Source organism: Neophocaena asiaeorientalis, unplaced genomic scaffold, assembly GCF_003031525.2.
Source record: "Neophocaena asiaeorientalis asiaeorientalis breed wild unplaced genomic scaffold, Neophocaena_asiaeorientalis_V1.1 scaffold1091, whole genome shotgun sequence".
In the NCBI taxonomy this organism is placed as follows: domain Eukaryota; kingdom Metazoa; phylum Chordata; class Mammalia; order Artiodactyla; family Phocoenidae; genus Neophocaena; species Neophocaena asiaeorientalis.
The window spans coordinates 253,860-267,110 of record NW_020175444.1 but is presented as its reverse complement, the minus strand read 5'-3'; the positions used below and the strand labels follow the sequence as shown (position 1 = coordinate 267,110).

The following is a 13,251-nucleotide window of genomic DNA, read 5'->3' as shown; positions in this document are numbered from 1 at the left end:
ACACTCACATCTATATAGCACTGACCAGATCGTATTACCGTTACTTGCTTCCTTGCCTGTCTCCCCACCCAAACTGTGACTCCCTCCATGGACCACAGTCTACTCATCACTGTGTCTCCAGCACTCAGCATCCAGATATTTGATAACTGAAGTTTTCTGATTCAGGTAGTTAGCATCTACTGACAAGATGTCTTTGGGGATGGGGGGGGGGTGTCTATAAAATTTCTCCATGCACTTCCACCCTGCCCCTGAGAAAATGCCTCTTCTTATCTGCTCACTGATGCTAAAAATGACTTTTTCAGGTGTCAAAAATCACAATGAGAGCTAAAATGTAAAATGCAAGTATCTCTGAGAGAGAAAACTTAAGTCCTTAAATTCTCACTAAAATGTAAATGACCGATAGGGTGTTTCTTTTCTGATAGAGGCAATAGAGGTGACCAGCCAAAGGCATTTTATTCATAGAGACAACACCATGCATAGAGCAAAGAGCTTTAGGGTAGTCTGAGGGGTGAAAGGGTGAGGGGGTAATTTAACTCCCTCAAGTTAGCTCTGCCAATCTGCTATGGTGCCCCAAACTCCTACTCCCCCATAGACAGAGTCTGTGAGGCAGTAAAGGAAACTAGCCCAGAAGCCAGAAGACATGGTTTTTTCACTGGCATTTCTGCCTGCTAGCTGTGGGATCTTGGACAAAGCCCTTACCCTGTCAATTCCTTTAAACAGAAAATTAAAATGCTCACGATAATGAAGATGATGGGTCAGCCTCTGGTTTTCTACAGGGCTATTGGGAAAATCAAATAAGTAACATATGGGAACCTGCTTCCCAATATGTGAAGCAATTTACGTATGTGAGGAACTTAACTATTTTTAAATTTGTAATAAAGACCTTCTTTACAGAAGGACCTTCTTTCACAGAAACTGAGAGCTCTCGGGAAAGTCAAGAGGGAAAAATTCAGTTCTCTGTGTGAGTCTCAGCCACACACCTGTCGGTGCCCTCCTGCCTTTAGGGCTCGGGGTACCAGGAGTCCGCTGGCCTTTTAGGCTCAGGGGAGCTACCATCATCCCAGGCGCATCCTCACCCACACTCCCATCCCCCCTGAGCTCCCAGAGGAGGATCTGGCCTCCAGGCCTTTCTCCTGGAGTCACTGGGCTCTTCACTAAGGACTAAAACTCCACCTGAGTTGGAATGTATGAAGCACCCATGTCTAATCTCAGGTTTAACCCGAGGGGGTATTAGCTAGATAGGTTTTTTCCTTTTGGTGGAAAGTTTAAATGAAGAACCTTGAGAAATGAAAAGGACTACAAAGTGAAATCAGAAAAAAAAAAAACAAAAACCAACACTGCATGTCTCCTCCCAGGGATGTTTCTGTTCTCTCTAGGAAATATCCCAAAATGTAGACTTTTCCTCTCTAACTCTGGATTCATGCTCACACATCATCATTGCTGCCAAGTTTGGTTAGTCGAGATAGTTACACACCTCTGCCCAGGTGTGAGGGGAGAGAAAGCTGACCCTCCCCCACCCCAACTTCAATGGAGATGTGTCACATTATAAAAATGTCCCATCAAAGACCAGCATGTAGGATGGGATATAAGTTACTGTGGCTATCTTTGGACAACTTTATCTGCCACACTAGCTTTTTAATGAAAGAGGAAAAGCTTTCATTAAAAATAAATCAGGATGAAAAATAAAATGTAAAGCAGTGAATTATTATAGGCATTAATATTGCAAGAAAACAGCATGCTTACCAAAGCATCCCCTTAGAATATAGTTTGACAATAATGATACTTATGATGCTTCTCAGCCTGTACAGTGTCTCCATATCATGATCTTCTTTAATCCAGCAATGCTGTCAAGCAGGGTCATCCACTTCCAAGTGAAGGAGACTGAGGTTGCCAGCAGTAGGTGCCTTGCCCTGGGTCACACACTGTGTAGTGACAATACTAGGGCTTGAACCCAGGGCTTCTGACTTAAATTGTGGTGTCCTTTCCACATCTGACCAGCATCCAGTTTGAGTGATATTTAGCCCCCATGTTAGAGAGCTCAAAAACCCGTAAGACATTTTCAGTCTATTAATCGGGTTCTAGACGTGGCTTTGCTGCAGTTTGAGTCTGAGCAAATCACTTTCCTCTCTGAGACTCAGTCTCTGCATCTGTAAATGCAGAGGATTACACTGGAGGAGTTTAAACTTTTTCTTTAAAAAAAAAAAAATTTAAGCAACCACACCCTTTCCCCAAGTGAAACCTTATGAGGATTCCCCATTCTATGCAACATCTATTCGAAAGCAAAGCTGCTCTACCCACCAGAGCTAAACATGCAGCCACCCCACGATACATCCATGAGTATACACTCGACAGAAATGCGTTCATTTGTCCACCACAAGACTTGTGCGTGGATGTTCATGGCAGCTATGTTCATAATACCAAAACCTGGAAACAACGCCAATGTTCATCAACAGTGGAAAAGATCAATAAATCGCGGTGTAGTCATACAATACAATTCCACACAGCAACAAAAAAGGACAGGCTATTGTTACCCACAAAAACGTGGATGAATCTCTCAGATATAATTTTGAGCAAAAGAAGCCAGACACAAAAGAGGATAAACTTTGTAATTCCATTTACACGAAGTCCAAAAACAGGCAAGATCAAGTAGGTGGTTACCTCTGGGGAGGATACTGACTGGGAGGGGACAGCACAGAGCCTGCCCAGGGGTGCAGAAAGTGTTCTTTATCTTGATCTGGGTAGTGGCTACACAGATGTATACATGTATAAAAACTCATCAAGCTTTATCTTTGAGATTCCTGTGCTTTATGTCATGTAAGTTGTACCTCAAAAGAAAAAAGTGGAATTCCTGTGGCTGAAGTAAACAAGAGGGTTTTGAAGATCCATTTGTTAAGCCTTCACCGCACAACCTCCATCCACCCACCCCTTGGGGGACTCTAAGGGACCACCAGACTAGACCATCTCTAAGGAAAGAGTAGATCCAATAGATTCACTTTGGGAATTCAGCTTCAGTCGCTTTACCTCAACATCATCTTACAGGTGACAGCTGCTTCAAACACCCAACTCCCCATTCCATGGGTTTCTTGTCTTACCTTTGTTCTTGTCACCTTCTTCCCCGCCCTGCAATGCCCAAAGCCCACGTGCTGCCCCCAGGACCAAAGCCCCCTATGTACCCTCCCTAAGTATCACCACCTCCTTCCAATTTCCCAAGAAGGCCCATGCAAGCTTACCTCCTGGTGGTGAGCACAAGCTCCCAGGTCCATCCACCAAGGTTCAATTCCTGGCTCCTCTACTTGTAGCTGGATGTGCTTTTTCTTTGTGCACTGAGGTTGTTAACTGTACAGACCTCATTAAATTGTTAGGAGAACGAATGAAGATAGTACATGGAGAGGACTTAGCACAGTGTCTAATCCATCCTGGGCGCTCAGTAAGTGTTAGTTACTGTCCTGATCACTGTTGTCTATTCTTCGGTCTGTCATTGCTTGTTCATGACTAGAGAATATATAGCTTTAAAATATTAAAATAGTCTTGCTGGTTGTTAACTGTACAGACCTCATTAAATTGTTAGGAGAACGAATGAAGATAGTACATGGAGAGGACTTAGCACAGTGTCTAATCCATCCTGGGCGCTCAGTAAGTGTTAGTTACTGTCCTGATCACTGTTGTCTATTCTTCGGTTCTGTCATTGCTTGTTCATGACTACAGAATATATAGCTTTAAAATATTAAAATAGTCTTGTGAAATATTTACCACATGCTTTGTTGGACTTCATCCTCACAGCCTAGACTCCTTTTGAGTAGACTGAGGTTAGGTTTCCAAAGTCACACAACTGATCAATCAGTGATGGAGTCAAGACTCAAACCCACTCCCTCCTGACCCCAAAGTCCATCACAGTCTGAGCTCTTGGCTACTTGCTTAGTGAACCATGTAACAGAGTTGACAGAGAAGGTACCCAATCCTAAAAGAGTGAATATATACTGGGCCCACTGGTGTGATAGAGTTTGGAATCAAACGAATCCAGGTTCTAATCCTGGGCTGTGTGGTTTACCAGCTGTATGAACTTGCTCTAATTGTTTTATTTCTCCCTGCCTCAATTAGCTCATTTGTAAACTGAGACACAGTAGTGGAATGCATTAAATGAGATTCCTAACTCTAGCCAAAAGGAAAGAAAAGTTAACCCTGGGGATTTCCATCATCATGGGATACTGAGGAGGAGTGATTTGGGGAAGAGACCCTATATTTCATCCATGTTCACCCAGTTCAGAACAGAACCACTTATCTAGGGACAACCCCTCCTAAGACTAGGGAGTTTTTTAATGATCAAATGATTCTGAAGTACGAAATGTTAACTTTGTTTGTGGTTCTGGTCTTTTTTTCCTCTGTTGTTAGTTTTAAAAAACAGTTACTAAAAACTAACGTCCCCTCTCAGTCTATCTTCCTCTTCCTGTTTCCAAGACAGAGTGTATAATAGGCAGTTTTGGTTTTCAAATAGCCCATCTTTCTAATTCTCTGTTCCTGATTTATCAGCCATGATATTACTTTCATTCTACTCTAAAGGGACAGCTATGCCTTGAGAGGAATTAGGGTGACATCCTAGACCCCATGATTTTAGGACTTCAGGTTGCTGTGAGAAACAGGTGGCTGGAACAGTGACTCAGAGTCAGAAGGGAAGGATTTGGCAATAAGCATGGGTTTAAAAGGTCTGACATTCATACACACTCACTTCATAACTTTTCATCACCCCCAAGAGGTAAGTGGGGTAGTCATGCTCTGTCACTCACTTCCACACAAATTACTGAGGCTGCAATTTCTTCTGTTGACAGCCCCCCTTCTTTCCCCTGTAGCATTGCCTTTGATGGCCAATGGATCAAGACTGCACCTCTCCAGGCCTGAAAGAACATCATCATGTGAAGTGGGCATATTCAAGCAGCTGGCGGGAGTCCAGTCTACCTGGAAGGGCATTTGGCCATCAGAATTGAGTCTTTAAAAGGCTGATACCCAATAACTCCAATTATACCCAATTTATTAAGGAGCCTCAGATTGCCAGGGTTTCAAACACAAACATCACAAATTGTGTGCTCTCAAACCCTGTTTAACAATGCTTAAAATCATCTTGGTCCAATTGTATTACAGGTTTTTCAGTCCCATTTTATTTCTATAGAACTCTGTAGAATTGGATGTTTTTGCTGAGGGAGGATCAGAGAGTTATAATGATCAGATGTCAATGAGGAGTAAACCCCCCAAAGGATCTAGAAACCTGGGAAGAGAAAACAGAAAGGTTAGAAGGGGAGGCTAAGAAGCGACAAGAATTTCCAGAAGGAGTTCAATTAATGCTGTCATCCTGGGTGAGGAGCAGTCCTGGGCTGGCCCCCTTCTCAGGACAGCAGAAGGCAGGCAGGCAATGGTTAGGAACACTCTCCCTGACCTGGGGTGTGATTCCCAGCTATGCCATTTGGACAAGTTACTTAATTTTCCTTGGCCTCAGTTTCCTCATCCATTATATGAGAGATGATAATAACATGTACAACATTTAGGATGCTATGGGGATTAAAAGAGGTATCACCACTGCAGTGCCTGGTACACTGAGGGATTTCAACAAACTGTTATTATCTGCACCCTGAAATTTCTGAATAATTAATCGTGATTGTGAGCACTTGAATGATTCTGTGTATTGCAATTTACACAGAGAGAGTGCTTTATTGTTTAAAAGCACATCTTTGCAATACAAATTGAAACGTGTCACCATCTATCACCTATCAAATTGGCAAATAATACTGCCCGATGTTGGTGAGAATGTGGGGAAATAGGCCTTTGCTGTTGATGGGAAGAGCTTTTTGCCACTATGTATCAGGTCCCTTAAATGTGTCCACGCTGGGACCAAGCAGGATGAGGAGAGAAGTCATGTGGTAGCAAAGGGTTGCGCAGAGATGGGAGCAGGATGTCTGGTGGAGGCGAAATGTAGAATCTAGGACGGATCCATGGAATTCACAGACATTCACAGAATGTCCCAGATATTCCAGGGAAGAGATATAAAATGTGTGGTCAAGCAAATCAACTCTCACAAGATTGCTGTCTGGGTGTTAAGAGAGAATACTAACCCTTTAAGACTGGAGACACACAAAGAATATATCTCCAGCTGCCAACGGCACATCCCCACCTGGAGGTGTCACAGGCATCTTCGCCTCAGCACACCCATGTTGGACCAACTGACTGCCCACACTCCCCACACTCCCCACCCAAAACTAGCATTCCAGTCTCTACAAACAATGTAAAAGATACCACAACTTACTGGTTGTTCAAGCCCCAACCTGAGTGGTCATCCTCGATTTCCGCTTTCCCTTCACCTAGTACCACCACCAGCACGACCCCAAATGCCTACGTCTAATCGCTCAACACGTCCTGTTTCTTCTGCTTCCAAAATATATCCTGAATCCAGTGAGTTCTCTCAGTTTCCATGGCTACTGTCTGATCTAGACCACCATTATTTCCCACCTGGACAAGGCTTGTTGATTATCTTACTTCTACTCTTAATCCCTCCAAGTCATTCTCCAGGTAACAGCCTGGATGCTCTTTTAAAAATATAAACCAGATTGAGTCACTGGATTGCCCAGATGAAAACTCATCAATTTCATGTTGTCAACCTCTTCATCTTTGTCTACCATCCATCTTCCCCTCACCCACCACCCTGCAGACACACACGCCTTCCCTCTGTACCTCGAACAGTGCACACTCATGGCCTTTGCCCCTTGCTCTTCCTTTGGCCCAGAAGGCTCCGTCGGTGGCTCTTCTCATCCTTCAGTCTCTCCTCAAAGAGGTCTTCCCTTGCTAGACCAGCCAAAAGAGCCCCTCTAGTCATTATCACAATACCTTGTTCAATTTCCTTCACAGGACTTATCTCCAGCTGAAATTCTTTTATTTGTTGACTTGTACATTATGTTCCCCACCATCTCATACCACTAGAATGTGAGCTCTGTGAGGGCAGAAGCCTGCTTACCTCATTCATTGTTTATCCTCAGCAACCAGTGCATGGGAAGTGGTCAATAATTAGTGGGAAAACAAATCAGTGAATGAACATCGGGGTCACGCAAAGTTGTGGCACCTCCCACTCCAGGGTCCTCTGGTCATTTATGACTTTGATGTTGGTGGTGGGAGAAAGGGGCAGAGTAGTGACAAAATAACAGGTCACCAGTTCTGATGGAAGGACAAGAATGAGTGCTTCTTGTTTAACCAAGGGGAAAACCAGAGGAGCGCTCAGGATTTGGCCCAGGTTACAGAGCAAGTTGACAGCAAGAGGAGAAGCTAAAGTTTCTGGATCCTTGGCAATTGTCCTGTTGATTGCTCCAGGTGTGTCTTGTCACTATCTCTACGGGATAGTTCACAATGGTATACAATGGGTGAGAATTAACTCCACCCCAAAGGAAATTCTCTTGGGACATCTGGTCACAAGATATGTAGGAAGTTGATTAATGAATAAACATTCAAATGATGAAATGCTGAAACATCACTAGCTGGTACGTGGCACAACAGAGATCCCTTACCTTAGTATTCAAGGCACACCACTCTTCAGCTTCTTTCCAGATCTGGGGTCTCTTTTGACCTCGATTTCCCCATCAATGGGAAATACAATGAGAAGCAAATAATCAGCAAAGTCCCTTCCAGCCCTGATATTTTAGAATGCTTCCCTTGGACATGAGTTCCTTCCTCAAGCCAAACTGATTTACTTATTGTACTTCCTGTCCCCTACCTATATGTAAACTTAAAAATATTCACTTTTGTCTATACTGGCCCTCTATTAATAATGCTGCCATGTCCTCTCTGCTCTTTGAAATACTGTGCAGCCTTCAATGATCAATAGAATTTCTACTCCCACTCTTCTTTCTTATTTGTCCCAGCTGAAAATATTTTCCTTTTATAATCTCTTGGGCATTTACTGTTGAACCCAGGAGTTGGTAAACTATAGCCTGCAGGCCAAATCCAGGTCATAGGCCAAATCTGTTTGTTTTGTAAATAAAGTTTTATTGGAACACAGCCATCCAATTCATTTGTATATTGTCTGTGGCTGCTCTTGATACACTACAAGACAGGGTTGAGTATTTGTAACAGAAACGGTATGGCTCACAAAGCCTAAATGCTTACTGTCTGGCTCTTTACAAAAAAAAAAATGTTTGCCAACTCCTGGCTAATCCATGCTTCTCAAACTTGAGTACACAAAGATCCAGGCTGGGATCCACATATAAGATATCCAAAGTCACTGGTCAACCCAGGGTATCTTCTTGGAGCATCGATTTTACTAGAAGACTGGGGAGAAAAAATGGTTAATAGAATGTAAATGTGGACATTAAGGCAAACATATTTATATTAAGAAGTGGATTCCAGCATTTGCATGAAATAGTATGTGAAAATCCCAAATGTGACCAAAATTCCAAGCTTGGGAAGGGCTGCTTCACATTGTTGCTGCTCCTCCACTGTTACAAACATTTTGGTATAAAATTTGGGGAGGTACCCATCAATGCCATTTAATTTGAGGTGAAAGTACGTATCTTATATGGTTTTGTATCCTCACCACTTCTGACACAGTGCTTGACTATAACAACTCCAGAAGGTCTGAAGTCATTTATCTAGATAAATCCTAAAAGGTCCTCACCTGTCAGGATGGTTAATGGGGTCCTGCCTAATGGCAGAGGAATGGACCAGAGGACTTGACCAGCAGAGGTCTCCTTCGCTATGGGGGCAGGGCAAGGGGCTTATTAGTGCTTTGGCTGTCTCTATGGCAACAAAAAAATCTAATAACATTCCATTACCTTAACAATATTTGCAACAATACCATCACCAATCCAAACCATTAATTAGTTCCTTCCTGAGCTGAAGGCAGAACCTATCTTATGATGACCTAGTTGCTTTTTGTTTATATTTGCCTTTTCTTTTCCTATTTATTTATTTTGGAGGAGAAGGGAGAGGAGATACTAGAAAGTTTACTCCAGCCCTGGCTGCCAACACCACCACCGTTAGCGTTCCCGCCAACCATTCCCCTCACCCCAAAGAATCTCTCTCTGACTTCTAAGGGCAGAATAATCCCTGTTACATAAAATGGTGACCACTCAGTTTGTTGTTGAATGTTGTTGCTTATCTTTGTTTTGTTTCTTAAAGGCCGATGTCCCTAGGAAAGGATAAAGTTACTAACCTTTTAGAATCGGGAGGTGTTTTGGGCACTGGGCGAGGGGGTAGAAAGGCAGCCAGACTCCCAGTCAGGGTGGAAAGATCTGAGGTCAACCCCAATTCTGCCACCTGCTGGGCCAACTACTTGCCATTTTTGCACCTTCAGTTTTCTTTCTTGTAATGTGAAAGTTGAGAGCTGGGTAATCCCAAGGAGCGTTTTCAGTTGTAAGATCCTACAGTTCAAGGCAGCAAAATTAATAGAAAGATTAAGGTCATGACCACATGGATAGGCCTCGAAAACATAAAGCAAACTGGAAAAGGTTAGTGGCAGAATGACATGTACTGTATGATACCACTCTAACTTTTTAATTTAATTTTTGGAATAGGTAACATAGTACATCCACACTGTTCAAAAAAATCTTTAAGGAATTCATTTAAACATGTTCCTTCCCTCCTCTCACCCCTCTTTCCTCCCACATGCAAAATTGTTTTTAGCTTTTTGTATGTAAAGTTTCAGACTTTCTTTATGCACATACAAAAACCAGTGGATAAGCAGGCTCATTTTCCCCTTTGCTGCACAAAATGTAGCATACTATACACATTCTTCTGCACTTTTTTTGTCTTCACTTAATATGTATTGGAGAAATTTCCATGTTAGCATAGAGAGTGTCTTCATTCTTTTTTAGAACTGCAGAGGATTCCATAAAGGGGATGCCCCACAATTTATTCAACCAGTCACCTATTGATAGATATGTGGATTTTTTCTAGTCTTTTTTATTACAAGCAATACTTCAATGAATAACCTTAAACACATGTGCTTTCGAACAAGCACAAATGTATCTAAAGGCAAATTCCCAGAAATGGAATTTCCTTTGTAAGTTTCTGCGTTTGCTTTTATGATAGAGATTGTCAAATTACCATTTATAGAGATTATACCAATTCACTCATGCACGATCAGTCTGAGTGCCCCTTTCCCCACAACCTCTTCTATGCACTGTTTTACCAAATCTTGGGTGCCTGTACTGACCAACTTGACAGGTTTAAAAAATATCTCAATGTGATTTAATTTGTATTGCTCTTTTTTTTTTTGTATTGCTCTTTTGATGAATGAGACAGTGACTCTCTTCTTAATAGCCATTTGTATTTCTTTCTGTGTAAATAAATACTTTTAGCCCTTTTTCATATACATAAAATTTTAAAACACACCATACTATATAATATTTATGGCCATGGACATACATAATGAAGGACTGAAGTGACATTCACTAAGGTCAGTTGACAGGTTGCCTCTAGATAGGAAGGCAGGGGGATGAGACAAGGGAGGGACACAAAGGGAGCTCCACTAAGTGCGTGACATTTTTTTTCTTTTAAAAGAAGATATTAAGCAAGCATGGCAAAATGAAAATAGAAGAGGAAGAAAGGAAGGAAGGAAGGGAAGGAGATAAGGAGGGAGGGGAGAGGGAGGGAGGGAAGGAAGGAAGGAAGGAAGGAAGGAAGGAGAAAATAAAGTTTAAAATCAATGAACCTGAACTTGAATCTCAGCCCCACCACACATGCTCTGTGGTCTTTGACATTTCTCCTAATCTCTCTCTTTCCCAACTTCAATATCTGTAGGGTATAGGTAATGCCTACCTTGCAGAGTTAGTGTAATGACTAAAGATAATCCATGTAAAACCATGATTAGCACATAACTGTGCCTCAACAGTCATATTATAATTCTTGATATTAATTTGGTTATTATGGCTCAAATATATAAAATACCTCAAGCTGAAGAAAGTTCTAGTAGCTTTTCTTGGCTCCACTATCTCTTTTTCCTTTGGGTTTCCCAAGGAGTATTCTTGAAGACACCACAGAAACGGTTTAAACCCCTCTAATGCCTTTTCCAAATGTCCTGCCCAGAGCTGCCTCTGTTGGAATGATTTGTGTGACTGGGTGAGAGAAGCCAGGGTGTGGTCAGGGAAGTTTCCTTCCTGGAAACTTCCTGGAAACAGGGTGAGGGGGGAGCTTCCTCTGTGTCACAACCTCTGTTCCCAAGAGCTGTGACCTCTTTTAACACTTGATGAGACTCTGGCTTCCCACTGTGCAGCATCTAGAAGGTCCAAGCCCAACACATAACTTCTCTGGGAACAAACTGTGAGCAAGAATCTCCCCACCATCCCTCTCCAGGACGACATGTGGAAGAATTACAACCACGCTTTACCTGAAATCTATAACCACCTGTGGCCTCAGAAGTGGCCATTTCCTCCCTCTGGCCTTAGTTTGCATTACATCAACAGGCAGCAAACTACCACCCACTCCCCAAGGCAGTGGTACTTCAGCCTCTTATTGCCTCATTCCCCCAGAGAGAACCAGGAAATATATTCCTTTGCTATAAACTCCTTTTATCAGAACAGGGAAGATTACAGCAGTAAACTTTGTTTTTTGGGGGGGGGAAATTATGCTCAGAGTCTGAGACTGTCTTGTCAATATTTAACACAGGTTCACTGCAGGAATTATAATAATTTCACAAGTTAATAGCATACAGGATAATATCTCTTAATAAGCCAATAAAGAAATAACATACTCCAAACCAACAATAGATTAATTACACTATTGTTCCAGGCAAGAGGAGATGAAAGGAATGAAGTCCCAATTTAACTGAGGTGTGCCTTTCTACATGAGTTGGTTCCTGGGAGAGTCAGCTTAACCAACTGAGAGCCTGATATCCAGCTACCAGCAAAACGCAAGTTCCCTGTTGCTGGAGCACGTTGCTGGGGAACCAAGACGCCGGTGTTGACAAGCAAGATGATCTCCTGAGAGAGGCGCTGCACCACTTTCCCCACTGCCCTTACCCTGTTACCCACACAGTAACTAATGCCCCAAGGTCTTCAGAGAGCTGCTTAGGTCAGCAAAGGGTCACCCTGCCCAGACCTAAACTCTCAGATTGTCCTCACAAACTCTGGGTATTTATAGTCTAAAGGTCCCCTGGCCATAGATGCTTCTTCATATTATTGCTAAGTCCCCAGCGGCGCCCCTGGGCAGCTGAGCTACTGAGGGCTTATCGGCAGCCACAGATGTCAAGAGATGTCATCCTGATGCAGCTTCTTCATATCAAAACAACTTTACTTATAAAGACAACTTCATTCTTATATCAAAACAAACTTCCCTCTTAAAAACAATTTCATTTTTGTCATAAGCAAGTGGATTTGATATCATATCAAACCACCGCACAACAACTTTGCACACTCCTTCTTTTTCTTTTATAAATTTATTTATTTATTTTTGGCTGTGTTGGGTCTTCGTTGCTGTGTGCAGGCTTTCTCTAGTTGCAGTGAGTGGGAGTTACTCTTCGTTGCGGTGCGCGGGCTTCTCATTTTCGTGGCTTCTGTTGCTGCAGAGCACGGGCTCTAGGCACGCGGGCTTCAGTAGTTGTGGCACGTGGGCTCAGTAGTTGTGGCTTGCAGGCTCTAGAGCTCAGGCTCAGTAGTTGTGGCGCACGGGCTTAGATGCTCCGCAGCGTGTGGGATCTTCCTGGGCCAGGGCTCGAACCCGTGTCCTTTGCATTGGCAGGCGGATTCTTAACCACTGTGCCACCAAGGAAGCCCCTGCACAGTCCTTCTTACACCTTTGGATTATTTCCTGAGTTGAATTGGTTTCTGTTCTTTTCCATTATTTTGATCCTAAAACAACAGAAAACTAGAAAGAAAAGAATAGAGGAAGGAGAGAGAAAGGAGGATGGCAAAGAGACAGAAAGAAAGAAAAAGACTCGAAACAGACAGCATCTTAGCAAAATAACTTACTGGACTCTGTGGAGAGGAAGATCCAGAAATGATGTAAAGGTCTGTGTCACACACCACCAGGTCCTTGATTAGTGGCTGAGCCCACTATAGGAGCCAATGACAGCATTCAGAGCCAATGCCATGAGCTGGGTGAACCAATGACAACCCATCAATCAACAACTTAAAATCATGGGGCTTCCCTGGTGGCGCAGTGGTTGAGAGTCCACCTGCGGATGCAGGGGACATGGGTTCGTGCCCCAGTCTGGGAAGATCCCACATGCCGCGGAGCGGCTGGGCCCGTGGGCGTCCGGAGCCTGTGCTCCACAACGGGAGAGGC

General features: G+C 43.1%; 1 long non-coding RNA gene across 1 annotated transcript in view; it reads right to left on the bottom strand.

Annotated features, from left to right (window-relative positions):
• Positions 1-5,157: 5,157 nt before the first annotated feature.
• The window catches only part of LOC112415194 (uncharacterized), a 20,492-nt gene continuing 12,398 nt past the window's right edge, over positions 5,158-13,251 (bottom strand). The window contains exon 3 of the long non-coding RNA XR_003006294.1: positions 5,158-9,389. This is a non-coding gene — a long non-coding RNA (uncharacterized LOC112415194). The remainder of the gene's footprint in view (positions 9,390-13,251) is intronic.